The sequence below is a fragment of the Vulpes vulpes genome, chromosome 11 (genome assembly GCF_048418805.1).
Source record: "Vulpes vulpes isolate BD-2025 chromosome 11, VulVul3, whole genome shotgun sequence".
Taxonomy (NCBI): domain Eukaryota; kingdom Metazoa; phylum Chordata; class Mammalia; order Carnivora; family Canidae; genus Vulpes; species Vulpes vulpes.
In genome coordinates, this window is record NC_132790.1 from 39724528 (window position 1) to 39741410 (window position 16883).

Sequence of the window (16883 nt, forward strand, 5' to 3'; positions counted from 1 at the left end):
ATATGTATATGTATACACACATTTTGGGGGATGTGTAAACTTCAGTTCTGAACCACACAAAATGTAAATAGCCAACAGTCAAACTTCATTTCACGAAATGCTTCAGACTTAAATCTTAGAAGTTTGCAAAGTAATCAGACACTAAAGTCATTCGTGCCTGGGATGTGAGGCACAAAATGATGACTAGAGCTAGCACTGCTGTATGAGAGTAAATCCCAAGTATTCTAATCACAAAGACATAATTTTCTTTTTCTTTTCCTTTGTGTAAATAAAAATCAATCTCTCTCTTTCCCCCTCCCTTTCTCCTTCCATCCCTTGCTCTTCTGCTCCCCCTCTCTTCCAAGACAATATTGAGTAGGGAATATTGTGGCAATTAAATTCACTTCCGTGAAAATGTAGTAGCAAAGAAACTACTACAGTAAAGCAGACCTACAGTAAAGCAGAAGTGGCAGCAGGGGACATGGCCACCTGTGCCCCAAGAGAGAGCTCTTTCTTTCTGGCCAGAGGAACTAGGGGAAGGGGTCTCTGTTGTCCCAGTGTGGGGGTAAAATCTCCTTTACTGTCCTCTTCTCTGTTGCTTCTTTAACTTGAGAATATGCACAGGGCCAGCCTGGGAAGTAGGGTTAATTCTGGGAGAATCGCTGGCTTTCAAGTCTTGCTTTTAAACTGAAGAGCAAGGAACCAGAGACTTGTAATGGGAATTGGATTTCTCCACAACTGAGGAAGTACCCTCTTGTGTGCCAGGTATTTCCTGTAGTTTGAGGATTGTCTACTCAGGATGGCGGAAACTATCTCTAGCCCTGTGTGTGCAGTATCTGCTCCTTGGGGAGGTTCTCTCCCTGACCAGCAAGCATTCACTGATCTGCATCCCCTGTAGACTCCAGCTGTGGGCCCTCTGTAGCTCTCTAGAGTGCTCCCTCTGTGCAGTTCTACACTCAGCAGCACTCAGTCCTGGGAACTCCAGCCACCTTGACCTTCTTGACCTTCCAACTCTGTCTCCTCACAGCTCAGGGAGACCAGTGGGCTGTCTGAGCTCCTCCCCTCCGTGCTGTCTGGAAATTTCCCGGTGGGGACTCCACCTTTGGAGTCCTCTCATTTGTTCCCTCTTTCTCTCCGCTTACTGTGCTCTGCTATTTATCATCAAATATCTGAAAACTGTTGTTTTATATCGCATTTATGGGCTTTTCTTGTTTGAGATGGAAGAGCAAATCCCATCCCTATACTCCATCTTTGCTTAAAACCCAAGTCAGAGGGGGAATTTATTAAACTACAGATTCACTTTCTTTGATAGATATAGAACCATTAATTTTATTTACTTTTTTAAAAATTCAAATTCAATTAGCCAACATATAGTACATCTTTAGTCTCAGATGTAGTGTTCAACAATTTGAGTTGTATAATTTTATTTACTTTTATTTTCAGTGAGTTTCATCTTTCAATGAATTTACCATTTCATCTTGGCTGTCAGATTTGTTAACATTGGCCTTTGCTAGATACTTCTTTTGCTTAATAATCTATGTAAGCCAGATTTGGGTGGTGTTGGGAGGAAGCTTCTGCCTGTTTCTAGAAACAAGGCTCTCTCAGCCCTTCTTGCACAACAAAGAGTGGGCCCCACTAACGGGTGGTATGAGATGAATGCTCCTCCATCACATCCTCATGGCAAGATGTACCCAGTAGAAAGAGAAGCTCTTCTGGGAGGTAACAAGTGCAGATCTGACTCAGAAAAGGAGGGAGTCCATGGATCTTGGAGCAAACTTCTCATCATTGAGCCAAGAAAGAAGAGAGGATCAGGGAGTTCCAGGATCACAGTGACAATGGTCCATCCTGGCTCTCTCTTACCTTGCCTGGTTATCTCAGGTTTAGATCTTCTGTTGGGGGCTGAGGACCCCTGGCAATGGGTGCCTCTCTTTGTGTGTCCACTATTTTATTTTATTTGTTTTTTTTTTTTTGTATATTTTTTATTGGAGTTCGATTTGCCAACATATAACATCCAGTGCTCATCCCATCAAGTGCCGCCCTCAGTGCCCGTCACCCAGTCACCCCAACCCCCCGCCCACCTCCCTTTCCACTACCCCTTGTTTGTTTCCAGAGTTAGGAGTCTCTCATGTTCTGTCTCCCTTTCTGGTATTTCCCACTCATTTTTCTCCTTTCCCCTTTACTCCCTTTCACTATTTTTTATATTCCCCAAATGAATGAGACCATATAATGTTTGTCCTTCTCCAACTGACTTACTTCACTCAGCATAATACCCTACAGTTCTATCCACGTTGAAGCAAATGGTGGATATTTGTGGTTTCTAATGGCTGAGTAATATTCCATTGTATACACAGACCACATATTCTTTATCATTCATCTTTCAATGGACACCAAGGCTCCTTCCACAATTTGGCTATTTTGTGTGTCCACTGTTTTAGAAGTGGCCAACCAGCACTGCCAGGTCTAATGTCTTTGTTGTTGTTTTTTTAATGATTTTCATATTTTTTTTAAGATTTTATTTATTTATTCATGAGACACACACACACACACACGCACAGAGAGAGAGAGAGAGAGAGTGGCAGAGACACAGGCAGAGGGAAAGCAGTCTCTATGCAGGGTGCCCCATGTTGGACTCAATCCCAGGACTCCAGGATCACGCCCGGGGCTGAAGACAGGTGCTAAACCGCTGAGCCACCCAGGGATCCCAGTCTAATGCCTTTGAATAAGAGCCTTCCTGATTTCTTTAAGCCTTACCCATCCTTTGTGATGCCTAAGTATTCCTCTCTACAGGAAGAAACTTGCATGCCCTTCTCCAATATCACTGTCCTCCCTTGCCATGCCCCAAATACCAAAAGCCAGATGCTCCTAGGCCCTGTCCCTTTGAAAAAAAAATACAACCAAAGCCTTCAAAACTCTCAGTGCCAGCCACCTTACCTCTCTGCTATGACAGCTACACATTCCTTTCCTTACTGTGATGGGTAAAAGAACCCAATTCTGTGGCCCCCTGTCCAGCACAGTGCTAAGCTACTATAGGTGTCTAGGGTTTCAGGGAGATGAAATTTCTTATCCTAAGGGAATCAGAGAGAAGACACTGTACTAAGAGAAACAGACTAGAATGGGAGGAAATGTTTTTAAAAAGGTAACTGAATAAATACCTAGTAATGCAATTGCTGGGTCGTAGGATAGTTCTATTTTTAACATTTTGAGGAATCTCCATACTGTTCTCCAGAGTGGCTGTACCAGTTTACAGTCTCATTAACAGTGCAAAACAGTTCCGCTTTCTCTGCATCTTTGCCAACACCTGTTGCTTCTTGTGTTGTTAATTTTAATCATCCAGACAGGTGTGAGATGGTATCTCATCATAGTTTTGATTTGTATTTCCCTGAGGATAAGTGATGGTTTTTTTTTTTAATTTTTATTTATTTATGATAGTCAAAGAGAGAGAGAGAGAGAGAGAGAGAGGCAGAGACACAGGCAGAGGGAGAAGCAGGCTCCATGCACCGGGAGCCTGATGTGGGATTCGATCCCGGGTCTCCAGGATCGCGCCCTGGGCCAAAGGCAGGCGCCAAACCACTGCGCCACCCAGGGATCCCCTTCTGCCCATTTCTTAACTGGGTTATTTGTTTTTTGGATGTTGATCTTGGTAAGTTCTTTGTAGATTTTTTATACTCTTTATCAGATTTGTCATTTGTAAGTATCTTCTCCATTCCATAGGTTGCTTTTTAGTTTTGTAGATTGTTTCCTTTGCTGTGCAAAAGCTTTTATCTTGATGAAGTCCCAGTAGTTCATTTTTGGTTTTGTTCCTCTGGAGATGTGCCTCATGAGAAGTTGCTCCAGCCAAGGTCAAAGAGGTTGCTATCTGTGTTCTTCTCTAGGATTTTGATGGATTCCTGTCTTACATTAAAATCTTTCATTCATTTTGAATTTAATTTTGTGTATAGCGTAAGAAAATGGTCCAGTATCATTCTTCCACATGTTGCTGTCCAGTTTTCCCAACACCATTTGTTGAAAAGATTATTTTTTTTCCCATTGGATATTCTTTCCTACTTTGTCAAAGATTAGTTGACCATGTAGTTGTGGGTCCATTTCTGGGTTCTCTATTCTGTTCCATTGATCTATGTGTCTGTTTTTGTGCCAATACCATGCTGTCTTGATGGTCTTAGCTTTGTAATATAGCTTGAAGTCTGGAATTGTGATGCCACCAGCTTTGGGTTTTTTTTTTTTCAACATTTCTCTGGCTATTCAAGGTCTCTTCTGATTCTATACAAGTCTTAGGATTATTTGTTCCAACTCTGTGAAAAAAAGACCAAGGTATTTTGATAGGGATTGCATTGAATTCATAAATTGCCCTGAGTAGCATAGACATTTTCACAACATTTATTCTTCCAATCCGTGAGCATAGAATGTTTTTCCATCTCTTTGTGGCTTCCTCAATTTCTTACATAAGTGTTCTATGTTTTAAGAGTACAGATACTTTGCCTCTTTGGTTAGGTTTATTCCTGGGTGTCTTATGGTTTTTTGGTGTAATTTAAATGGAATTAATTCCTTAATTTCTCTCTCTTCAGCCTCATTGTTAGTGTATAGAAATGCCACTGAATTCTGTGCATTGATTTTATATCCTGCCATATTGCTGAATTCCTGTAGGAGTTCTCGCAGTATTAAGGTGGTCTTTTGGGTTCTCCATATACAGTATCATGTCATCTGTGAAGAATGAGAGTTTGACATCTTCTTTGCCAATTGGAATGACTTTATTTCTTTTTATTGTCTGATTGCTGAAGCTAGGGCTTCTAGGACTATGTTGAACAACAGTGGTGAGAGTGAGCATCCCTGTTATGTTTCTGACCTTAGGGGAAAAGCTCTCAGTTTTTCCTCATTGAGAATGGTATTCACAGTGGGCTTTTTGTAGATGGCTTTTATGATATTGAGGTATGCTTCCTCTATCCCCACACTTTGAAGAGTTTTAATCAAGAAAGGATGCTGTATTTTCTCAAATGCTTTTTCTATACCAATTGAGAGGATTGTATGGTTCTTGTCTTTTCTTTTATTAATGTGATCTATCATGTTCATTATTTTCACATGTTGAACCACTCTTCCAGCCCAGGAATAAATCCCACTTATTCACAGAGAATAATCCTTTGAATGCACTGATGGATCCTATTGGCTAGTATTTTTCTTCCATGTTTATCAGGGATATTGGTCTATAAGCATTGGTAGGGTCTTTGTCTGGTAGGGTCTTTGTCTGGTTTTGGGATCAAGGGAATGCTGGCTGCATAGGATGAGTTCAGAAGTTTCCCTTCCATTTCTATCTTTTGAAATAGCTTCAATAGAATAAGTATTACTTCTTTAAATGTGTAGTATAATTCCCTTGGGAGGCCATCTTGGCCCTTGGCTCTTGTTTATTGAGAGGTTTTTGATGACTGCTTCAATTTCCTTACTGGTTATGGGTCTGTTCATATTTTCTATTTTTTTCTGTTTCAGTTTTGGTAGTTTATGTTTCCAGTAATGTATGCATTTCTTCCAGATTGCTTAATTTGTTGGCATATAGTTGCTCATAATACCTTCTTAGAATCGTTTGCATTTCCTTGGTGTTGGTTTTGATCTCTCCTCTTTCATTCATGATTTTATTAATTTGAGCCTTTTTTCTTTTCTTTTTAATAAGTCTGGCTAGGGGCTTATCTATCTAATTAATTCTTTCAAAGAACTAGCTCATAGTTTCATTGATCTGTTCTTTTGGTCTCTATTTCATTGAGTTCTGCTCTAATCTTAATTATTTCTCATCTCCTGCTTGGTTTAGGCTTTATTTGCTATTCATTCTCCAGATCCTTTAGGTATAAGGCTAGCTGGTGTATTTGAGATTCTTCTAATTTTTTGAGAGAGACTTGTATTGAAAAGTGGTCCCTTTTAGGACTGTCTTTGCTGCATCGCAAAGGTTTTGAACAGTTGTGCTTTCATTTTCATTAGTTTGCATGAATCTTTTTAATTCTTCTCTAATTTCCTGGTTGACCCATTCATCTTTTAGTAGGTATTTGAGTTCCCTCCAAATTTCTTCTTGTGAATGAGTTCTAGTTTCAAAGCACTGTGGTCTGAAAATATGGAGGGAAAAATCCCAATCTTTTGGTATCGATTGAGATCTGATTTGTGACCCAGTGTGTGGTCTATTCTGGAGAAAGTTACATGTGCAGTTTAGAAGAATCTATATTCTGTTGCATTAGGATGCAATGTTCTGTATATAACTGTGAAGTACATCTGGTCTAGTGTGTCATTCAAAGCCCTTGTTTCTTTGTTGATCTTCTGCTTAGAATATTTGTCCTTTGCTGAAAGTGCAGTGTTGAAGTCTCCTACTATTAATGTATTATTATCTGTTTCTTTACTTTGGTTATTAATTGGTTGATATAATTGGCTGCTGCCATGTTAGGGGCATAAGTATTCATAATTGTTAGATCTTGTTGTATAGATCCTTTAAGTATGATATTGTGTTCCTCTTCATCTCTTACTATAGTCTTTGGTTAAAATCTAATTTATCTGTATGAGGATTGCTAGCCCAGCTTTCTTTTTTTCATGGTAAAGAGTTCTCCACACCCTCATTTTCAGTTTGAAGGTGTCTTTAGGCTAAAATGAGTCTCTTTTAGACAATATATAGATGGGTCTTGCTTTTTAATCCAGTCTGATACCTTTGTCTTTTGTTTGGAGGATTTAGCCCATTCACATTCAAAGAAACTATTGAAAGATATTAATTTGGTACCATTATATTACTTGTACAATCCCTGTTTCTTCAGATTGTCTGTTTCTTTGAGCCCCCTCTTCGCTTACAGGGTCCCCTTTAATATTTCTTGCAAGGCTGGCTTGGTAGTCAGATACTCTTTCAGTTTCTGTCCTGGAAGCTCTTTCTCTCTCTTTCCATTCTGAATGACAGCCTTGCTGGATAAAGTACTCTTGGTTGCATATTTTTCTCATTTAGTACAATGAATATATCAGGCCAGCCCTTTTTGGCCTGCCAAATCTCTGTCAACAGCAAGTCTGCTGTTAATTTGAATATTTCTCCCTTGTATGTTAGGGATCGCTTATCTCAAACTTATTTCAGAATTTTCTCTTTATCGCTGAAATTTGCAACCTTCACTATTTGATGGCAGGTTTTTGATCCGTTTTTGTTGATTTGGGGAGTAGTTCTTTCTATTTCTTGGGTATGAATGTCTGTTTCCTTCCCTATACTAAGGAAGTTCTCAGCTATGATTTGCTCACATTTTTCTACTGGTCTTCCCTCTCTCTCCATACCATCAGGAATTCCAATAATAGAGATGTTACTTTTTTTCAAACTATCACTTATTTCTTGGAACCTCCCTTTGTGGACTTTTAGTTTTTTTCTTTTCTTCAGCTTCCTTCCTTTTCATCAACTTTTCTTCTCTGTCACTTATTCTCTCTTCTGACTCATTTACCCTGGCTGTCAGAGCATCCAGTTTAGACTGCATCTCAGAGTGTTTTTAATTTTGGCCTGCTTAGATCTTGTACAGTTTTTTCAAGCCCAACTAGTAACTTTATCATTGTAATCCTGAACTCTGTCTCTGACATTTTACTTAAATCCATATCCATTAGATCTGTGGCAGAGAGTTCTACCTCTGATTATTTTTTTGTGTGTGGTGAATTCTTCCTTCTAGTCATTTTGTCCAGTACAGAATAGCTATACAAGTGAGCAGAGTCAAAAAAAATCAACCACGACCGAAGCAAATATATCCTGGACACTTCCAAAGAGGTCAGGAACCAGAACATAAAAGAAAAATTAAAAAAAAAAAAGGGGGGGGGGAAATGGAGGAGGAGAGAGAATATAATGTCACAGCATGGACAAAATAGGATGATCCATTTATTCTGAGTGTATTTTGGTCTGTGTGTTACAAGACACTAAATTCCCAAATTACAGGGGTACCTGGCTGGCTCAGTGGTTGAGTGTATGCCTTCTGCTCAGGTTGAGATCTCAAGGTCTGGGGATCGAGTCCCATATCGGGGTCCCCACAGGGAGCCTGCTTCTCACTCTGCCTATGTCCCTGCCTCTCTGTCTGTGTTTCTCATGAATAAATAAATGTTTAAAATTTTTAAAAATTCCCAAATTATAAAAAGCAAAATTTATATATATATACAAAAATAAAATTGAATACAGTGAAAGGAAGCCAAAAATGAAGAATATATCTATAATATGTAATTGGAAAATATGAAAGTTAAAAAAAGAAAATACTTAAAAATGAAGAGTTGATAAAATAATAAACCAGCTGAGATGGGAAAAAGAAATATTATTGGAAAATTTTAACCTGAAAGATAACCGAATCATAAGAGAGAAACCTCGAGGGCTATATATTATTTTCATGCAGTCCTGGAGTTTTCTAGTCCTGTTTAGTCAGTAAACTTTCTGTTCCCTTGTTCTTCTAGCTGTTTTTTGGGGGGAGGTGCCTTCTGTGCTGATTCTCAGGTGTCTCCACCTGGGTGGATTGCGCCACCTCTTGCCAGGTGGCCAGGCTCAGTGTAAGCTGTTTGCTGTGTGAGGTCTTTTTTGTCTGAAGGCTTTCGGCACCTTTCTTGAAGGCTAAAAGGAAAAATAATAATAATAATAAAAAATAAAAGGCCAGGCCCAGATCCTCAGCGGTGAAGGCAAGAGATCCCAGAGTGTACCAAACTCTGCAAAATCCTATGGTGCCAACCCACTCAGATCTTCCCTGGAGGCAGGTGGGGGGACACTGATTTGTGTAATTTGCTGCACCGCAGCAGGGAGATATTTGGCTGGCCTGTGTGAGCACCCACTCTGCCCCTCTCAGAAGACAAAGGGTTGCTACATTCCAGTCCTTTGCAGGGAACCAAAGTGGAGACTGGCCACCTGATCCAGCCACAGTTCTTGGTTTATGGAAAAACAAGCTAAGCCTTCTCCCAGGCTTGCTGACCTAAATTCATTTCCTCATTCAGGAAAGTCTGCTGCCTCAGGCACCCCTGTTCTTTCTATTCCTCCAGGAATATTGTGATACCTGCCCCCCCCCCCCCCCCACCGGGGCTCCTGCGATTCTGCCCTGCTTCACCACTGACCACCTTTCAGGTGGGGAAGTCTCTCACAGGAGCAGATTTCTAAAGGTTTTTATTTTGAGCTCCAGGGCTGTATCCCTTCCCTGTAGCTGGCTTACAAAGGTTCCCTCCCTCTGCTGTTTATCTTCTGATATATCACCTCCAAATCTCTTCTCTGCACTCCTACCCTGCAAAAAGTGGTCCCTTCTCTATTTGTAGAGTTTCAGCCATTCTTTCTTTAGATCTTAGGTTGAATTCATAGGTGTTCAGGATGGTTTAATAGTTATCTAGCTAAATTTAGGGGACCAGATAAAATGAGGACCCCTACTTCTCCACCATGTTGCCTCTCCTCTGGGTCTTGTTGTTTTATTCATTCTGATACCCTTTGTGTCATTTGATTGGAGAATTTAGTCCATTTACATTCAGAGTGATTATTGAAAGATACAAATTTATACTGCCACTGTGTTACCTGTAAAGTCGGTGATGTTCTCTGTTCCTTTCTAGTCTTTCTTGCTTTTGCTTTTTTTAAACTCCTTTTAATATTTCTTGCAGGACTGGGTTAGTGGTCATGAACTCCTTTATTTTATTTTATTTCCTAAGAAACCCTTTCTCCTTGTATTCTGAATACGGCCTTGCTGGCTAAAGTATTCTTGGCTGCATATTTTCCCATTCAGCATATTGAATATATCATGCCATTCTCTTCTGGCCTGCCAAGTTTCTGTGGACAGATCTGCTATGGATATGATCTATCTTTCCTTGTAGGATAAGGACATTTTTCCCCTTGCTGTTTCCATGATTCTTTCCTTTTCTGTGTATTTCATGAATTTGACTATGATATATCTTAGCAATGGCTAGCTTTTGTTGAATTTAATAGGAGTTCTATGTGCCTCTTGGATTTCAATGTCTCTAACCTTCCCCAGATTATGGAAGTTTTCACTTATAGTTTGCTCAAATAAACCTTCTGCCCCCTTTTCTCTTTCTTCATCGTCTGAGACTCCTATCATATGAATGTTATTGTTTTAAGAAGTTGCTGAGTTCCCTAAGTCTACATTCATAACCAATACTCTCTTTCCCTCTTCTTTTTAGCTTCATTATTTTCCATAATTTTATTTTCTATATCACTGATTTACTCCTCTGCTTCATCCATCCTCATTTTATGACATCCATTCCGGTTTGCATCTCAGTTAGCATTTTTAATTTTGGCCTGACCAGACTTTAGCTCCTTTATCTACAGTAAGGGATTCTCCAGTGTCTTCTGTGCTTTTTGAAGCCCAGATAATATTCTTATAATGGTTACCTTAAAAGCTAGGTCAGATATCTTACTTATATCTCTATTGATTAAGTCCTTGGCCATTATTTCTACTTCCTGTTCTTTCTTTTGGGATGAATTCCCATCTTGTTATTTTGTCCAGAAAAACAAACAAACAAAAAAGATCCTGGGTGTATTTTGGTCTGCTTGTGAAAAGAAGCTAGATCCAAAAAATAAAAGTAAATATATAACAAAAATAATGAGAAATTTAAAAATAAGAAAAAGGAAGCTAGGTCCCACTTCCCCTAGAGCAGAAGCTTTGAGGCACTCTGTGATCAGTAGACCCGGTATGTGTGAGGGGTCTGTACTGGTCTTCTGGGGGAAAGGCCTGTTGTGCTGATTCATAGGCCAAATCACCCTAGTGGAAATGCACCTCCAGGGTGCAAGTGGCCAGGGGTTGGTGTAGCAGCTCCAATCTCCACCCGGTGGTGGCATTTAGCTCACTGAGGTTGGTCGGTGATGGGGGGCAAGCTGTAAAAATGGCTTCATCCACCCCACTCTCTTGTCTCTGGAGCCAGGGGATGATGCCTGCCACTTCTCAGGAAGACCTCACAGATGAGCAAATAATCACCCCTCCTGTGTCCCCAGCTTCTGTCAGATCCCTGCCTTCACCCTATGTCCAACCTGTCTGCCTGCCAGGCAGTACATCACCCCTGTGTTTTATCTCAGGCATGGCTATGTTTCAAAACTCTAAACTTCAGAGATTCCCCCCGCCCCCCATGGCACAGCCCCATGATGATCCTCTAGGGAGGGTCGATAGCACTGCAACCAATAAACCAATGATGGTTTATCTCAGAAAACAGTCGCTTGACCACCAGCTGTTTGGAGTTTATAGTAAACCACAGGACAAAGCTAGTGCTAAGGTTTGCTGCCCTTAGCCAGCATCTTTGCTCCTATGCTAGTGAGCCGGGCTTCAATGGTGCCTACAGGGTCTTGTGTCTGCTGAGAGGCTGTATTACCTCTGCCTCTACACTCCAAGCAGGGGAACTATTTCTCCCCATGCAACCCAGGGGATCTTCATACCATGCTGCCTGCTCTGGGACTCCAACCTCATTCCCTGCTGGAGCACCGCTCAGCTCATAGGCATGACCCTGCCAATTGGTGCTGACCTCCAAAACTTCAAACCCTGTGCTCTGCTGTTTATAAAAAACAAAACAAAACAAAACTGTGATATTTAAACCCTCTCTTTTTCCGCAGTGAATAGTTTTGGGGAAGAGTATTGCCTGGGCAATCTCCTGTGTGTGTTTTCACTCTTTTCTCTTGTTCCTCTCTCCACAATCAGGACTGTCTCCCTTCTGCAACACCCTTGGCTCTTTTCTCCCATAAATCAATTGTCCCCACTTCCTATCTTCCACAAGGTGGTCATGTTTTCGGCTTGTAGATGTGCACCTTTGTTCTCTCAGTCCTCTGATCAATTTCTTGGGTATTCATAATTATTTGATATTTATCTGCTGTGTTCAAGGGAGGAGGCAAGCTTAGGGTCACCCTATTCTTCACCATCTTCACCACTATCCCAAACACTTCTATCTTAATGAAAGAAGGTGCTACTTGACAGAAACTTTCAACACAGTGTAGTTTCAGAGTTAAGTATATGGCAAATTAAATTCATTTCTTAACTCTTTCCTCATTATCCTCATCTGAAGAATATAAAGTTTTACTCTTTCTATTGTGCATATAGTCATTATAAAGACTGAAATACTGTTTAATTTAAACTCTTGCCATTCACTGTCTACCCATGCATGCTTTCTATAAATATTAGTTATTTGTTGATGCATTCTCACAAATATGTCCAGGAGTTATTGTTAACTATTAAGAATTAACATCAATTCTTTTTAAGAGTACTGTTATAAAGTAATTCATTCTCAAGAACACATTGTATGATACTGATTTTCTATGATGAACGGAAATGAAATACAAATTATTTATTTATTTAAAGATTTTATTTATTTATTCATAGAGACACACAGAGAGAGAAGCAGAGACACAGGCAGAGGGAGAAGCAGGCTCCATGCAGGGAGCCTGACGCAGGACTCGATTCCAGGTCTCCAGGATCAGACCCCAGGCTGCAGGCGGCGCTAAACCACTGCACCACCAGGGCTGCCCGAAATACAAATTATTTAAACTTCACTTCAATTTAGCTGGTTTTATTTATCTTTCGCAAACATAGTTTGCTACTCTCCCTTATTGTTGTATTTTTTCATCCTAATTTTTATTCTGATATATAATTAAACCAAATAAAATATAAGAATGATTAAGTATATGACATTAAAACATTAGTACTACAGAATTATATGTTCAAATTGCTTCTGTCAGACAATCCATCCTGCAAATCATCTGTCATTAAACTCCTGGATGAAATTTACCACCCATGGGTGGCCTCAGACATTCTCAACTTTCTAGATATCCTGTCATGAACCGAGACTTTTAAATAAACCCCAATCCAAAGATCTAAAACTCTGGGAGTATTTATTGTATGCTACAACTTCCAATAAGAGAATTAAATATAAGTTATTCAGCATTATGTACGTGATTCTGAATAAAAAATAAATGTAATAAACATGTGTTTTTGTTGTTGTAACAGTTTAATATACCATTCTTTTCAACCTGGTAAGATCTGATTAACTTTAAAACCAATTTAAATGCAATTTGGTTTTTTAAGTGTTCTTTATTTTCCATAGCAATTACTTTCACTGCCCAGTCTGGTACACACAAATTTAAGATATACATTAAAATTACTGAAAATTCCCAGATGCAGTATTATTATCTATATTGAAGTCACTCTGCTTAGATAAGTATCTCCTTTGTGTCTGTTATAATTTGCTGAGCTTATAAATTTTAAAGGCAGCCCAATTCACATTTTTATTAAATAATACTCTTCCTGAGTTGTCCTATTTAATTTTGATTACATATAGCACACTTTTTGACAGTGGTAGAGCATGTCCTTATTTGTTATCTTGTAACACCTAGGAATTTATTCAAACAATTGAATGTTATTATATACTAACCTGGAAGCTAACTACTTGAAATACATTTGTATATAAGGCTGACATATACCTTCCTCTCCTGTAATAGGTAAACCTGAGGAAAAGGACAATATTAGCTTGTGGACTTCACAAACGCTATAAGGCCTTCTGAGTCCACACAATCAGGAGATCTCAACTTATCCAAAAGCTTTAAGAATCATTCCACAAAGAAGAGAAATTTTAAAACCGAACCCTGGGGGAGAAACATGCCTGAGCAGATGGAGAGCAGAGGGAAGAGAATTCCAAGTCTGTCAGTGAGAAGAAAACTTCCTCTTGCTTTAGCCCATGCAGCTGAGTAAACTCACTCAGATATTCTTCACTTCCACCATCTTAGAAGTCAAGTGAAAGGACAAGACATAGAACACAGATAATTGTTTTCTAAGAGATTGTTTTTATTTAAAGAAAATGGAAACAAATGTAGAAACTTACAATTATCAAGTCTTTGAATGAAGTCAATGTATTTGATAAAGGAATAAGGGAAAGAAAATCAATAGGCATTTCCCCAAGCTACCTTGGGTAAGACGTTCCTGACACTTGCAGTCGAGTTCAGACACATCCCTCATATGAGGGAGCAGAGCATAGAAAAGGTCGGAGAGGACAAGAGAAGGAACAAGAGAGGAAACTGCAAATGAGAGAGCTACTAGCCACATGCACAAAGCTCACTACACCATGCTCATAATCCAGGAACACTCCCACGTGGCCCAGAGGCCTTTGCACATACTGAGGGGACAGTGGGGAGGAGGTAAAGAGACTGCACTGATTGTCCTCCTTGATACAAAAGAGTAGAAAAATTCCTTCTGAGTCAAGCACCATGTCATTCGTCATTGTCCAAGAATCATCACAAAATCCAAGGACCCAGTTTTGACAGTTCCCCACATCCACTTCCCAGTAATGTTGACCACAAGTAAATGTCTGGGCTCCCCATGCCAGAAAATAGTTAGATCTTTTTGTATTAGTGACAGCATCAGGATGATTGGGACTGACGTGCAAACGTCTCAGATCTTCAAAGAGTGGGACGTGACGGGTGGTTACTTCATTTTCAAAAAAAACGGACACTGCAGGAGGAAAGAAACACTCACGTTAGCATATGATGTTGATTCGTGATGGACATGGCCTTTATATAGTGTCTGGGTTTCTAGCTTATCCCTGGAAATGAGGGCCAGGGCAGTGAGGAAGCTCTAGAAATCTACTGTAGGTCAATGTCTACTGGACTGTCTTTAAAACCAGCAAATCTCTAAGCAGAAAAAAATGGAAGAAATATATGAATTTTCTTAATATATATCAAAAAGACAGATATGCTAAGATCTGTTTTTTTTTTCTCTGAAATATTTGCAGTTGAGAGATCTTTAGTAATACAATGTAGCCAGGTCATCTTCTCATAAAATAATAATAGCTCCTAATAACACTAACTCCTACGGAGTGATCACTTTGTCTCCTATTTAACTATTTTTCACCAAAATACGACAAGGCAAAATAAACTGAAAGAAAAATTCCTATTTTTTCATAAATAGAAGGTTTGTGAGCTAGTGTAACTTTTGAAAGAAAAGATAAATCTAGTGAAATAAGTGGTCAGCTGACTGTGGTGTTGTAAGTATTCACTTTATGTGTTTAATACTACAAAGTACTCTTGGATTATGTGAATAAAGATTGTGCCATGTAAAGTGATTTGTTATGAAACATTGTAGAAAACAAAAGTTACAACTCATCATCTAACTACCAGCATAAACCACAAACCTAAACTTGTAATATACTGAGGGTGCATGAAGATTTATGTTTCATACAACAGTTAACATGCTCTCCCTGCACACTGCAGCCTCTCTAGTATCTTTCCTATTGCCTACTTCCAGGTAGCTTATTACAATCTATTCTATTGGGCTTTTCCTCAGATATTAATTGTTTTTCCACATGCATTATCTTTGTATCAAGGCAAAATAGGCTATTACCTTCCCAGATATGAAATCATAAACTCTGCTTTGGGGAAACATTACCCGCTAGGACACTAGCTGAGGAGAAGGTATAACTATACCACCAAAGGATGGTCTATTACCAAGAAATTGGCTGAGCCTCTCTATCAGCCCAGTGATGGGCCATGAGCTGAGCTGTGCGTCCACGGGTTGAGGCAGGTGCTGCTGTACGGCTTCACTCCTGCAAACAAGAGCAGTTCATTATTGTTTCTGAGCTCAACGTTTTCAAGATAGTGATGGCATATAGTTGACATCCCAGGGAAGATGCTTCATTAAAATCCTCATGTTTGGGATCAGAGGTGACGAATGTAACTGCACAAATCAAGGAATGTAGCAAATATCCATTCATTTTCTAAAGAGCAAATGAAACCCAATTCTACTTCCTGACCCTTCAACCCTAGCATACAATTTCAGGATCTGGTTCTATCAGCCAAGCATGGGATGATGCAAAATGTCCTGAAACTGAGGACATGGAGAGGACACTTTGATTTTTAATCCACACTAGTCACCTCCGAGATGCTCCGTGTTCACATATCACAGCAAGGGGGTGAGGAGCTCAGCTTGGGCAGAGATTCTGCTTCGGAGGACCCAGCTTCAGGAAGTGCCACATCCAGCCTTTCCTGGTGAAGTTGGGAGTCTGCCCCCTGCTAACTGTGGGAGCCCCAAGCCCTAGATGGTCCTCCCCATGCCTCTTCTCTTTCTCCCCCACTTTAGGCTTCTTGAAAATACCTATTTCTCCCACAGAAGACTAGCGTGGCATTGGGCCATATCTTTAATGTATTCTTACACTTACTTGCCAGAATCAACATCAGGACTACCAGTTGTCTTCATGCCACTGGTGCACAGAACCCTGGCAACTGCATGGGCTTCCACAGACCCCTGTCCAACCCCACCTTACACAAAACAGCAAACCCTTTTCTTCTTTGTGAGATTGGGAAAAATAAATGTATTATGAAATAGGTTTTGTTATCATAATAAATTATGCTCCTATTTCAGCATCAACAGTCTGATCACTAATAAATAATTCTTAAATCTTTTATGTAGAGGCAAACTCACCTTTTTAATGCACTTTCAAAATGCTGTAAAGAGAAGAGGGAGAAAAGAAAGAGTCTTAGTATTCATGACAAGATTCAAGGTAGAGATTTCATTAACTTATTCCAAGGGTGAATAGGCCCGAATTCATGGAAACAGAAAGGGAAAATGAACTGTATAGATGCCCAAATTTCTCAGTTTGGCCAAGTCTTCAGACAAATCCATATGTCTTCAGCTAGCTTCTTGGTAGCTGTTGGTCAGTAATTGAATGTATATTACAACTTGAGGAGTATTTTAGCATGCTTTTCCACAGAATTTCACAGACTTTAGCCTGGTTAACAGCATCACTGTGACAGGGAAAACCCTTAGCACAGATTCAGAAAGCACCATTGCACAGTTGTGAGAGAGCGCAAAGAGATTATGGATATTATCTAGGCAGCACGGTGACTCTTCTTTCCTCAGTCCTTACCTGGAGCAGCTCCATGTCTGGTTTACGGCACATTTTCCTGAGGTCCTCATACATTCCTCGTAGCAGTTTCCCCT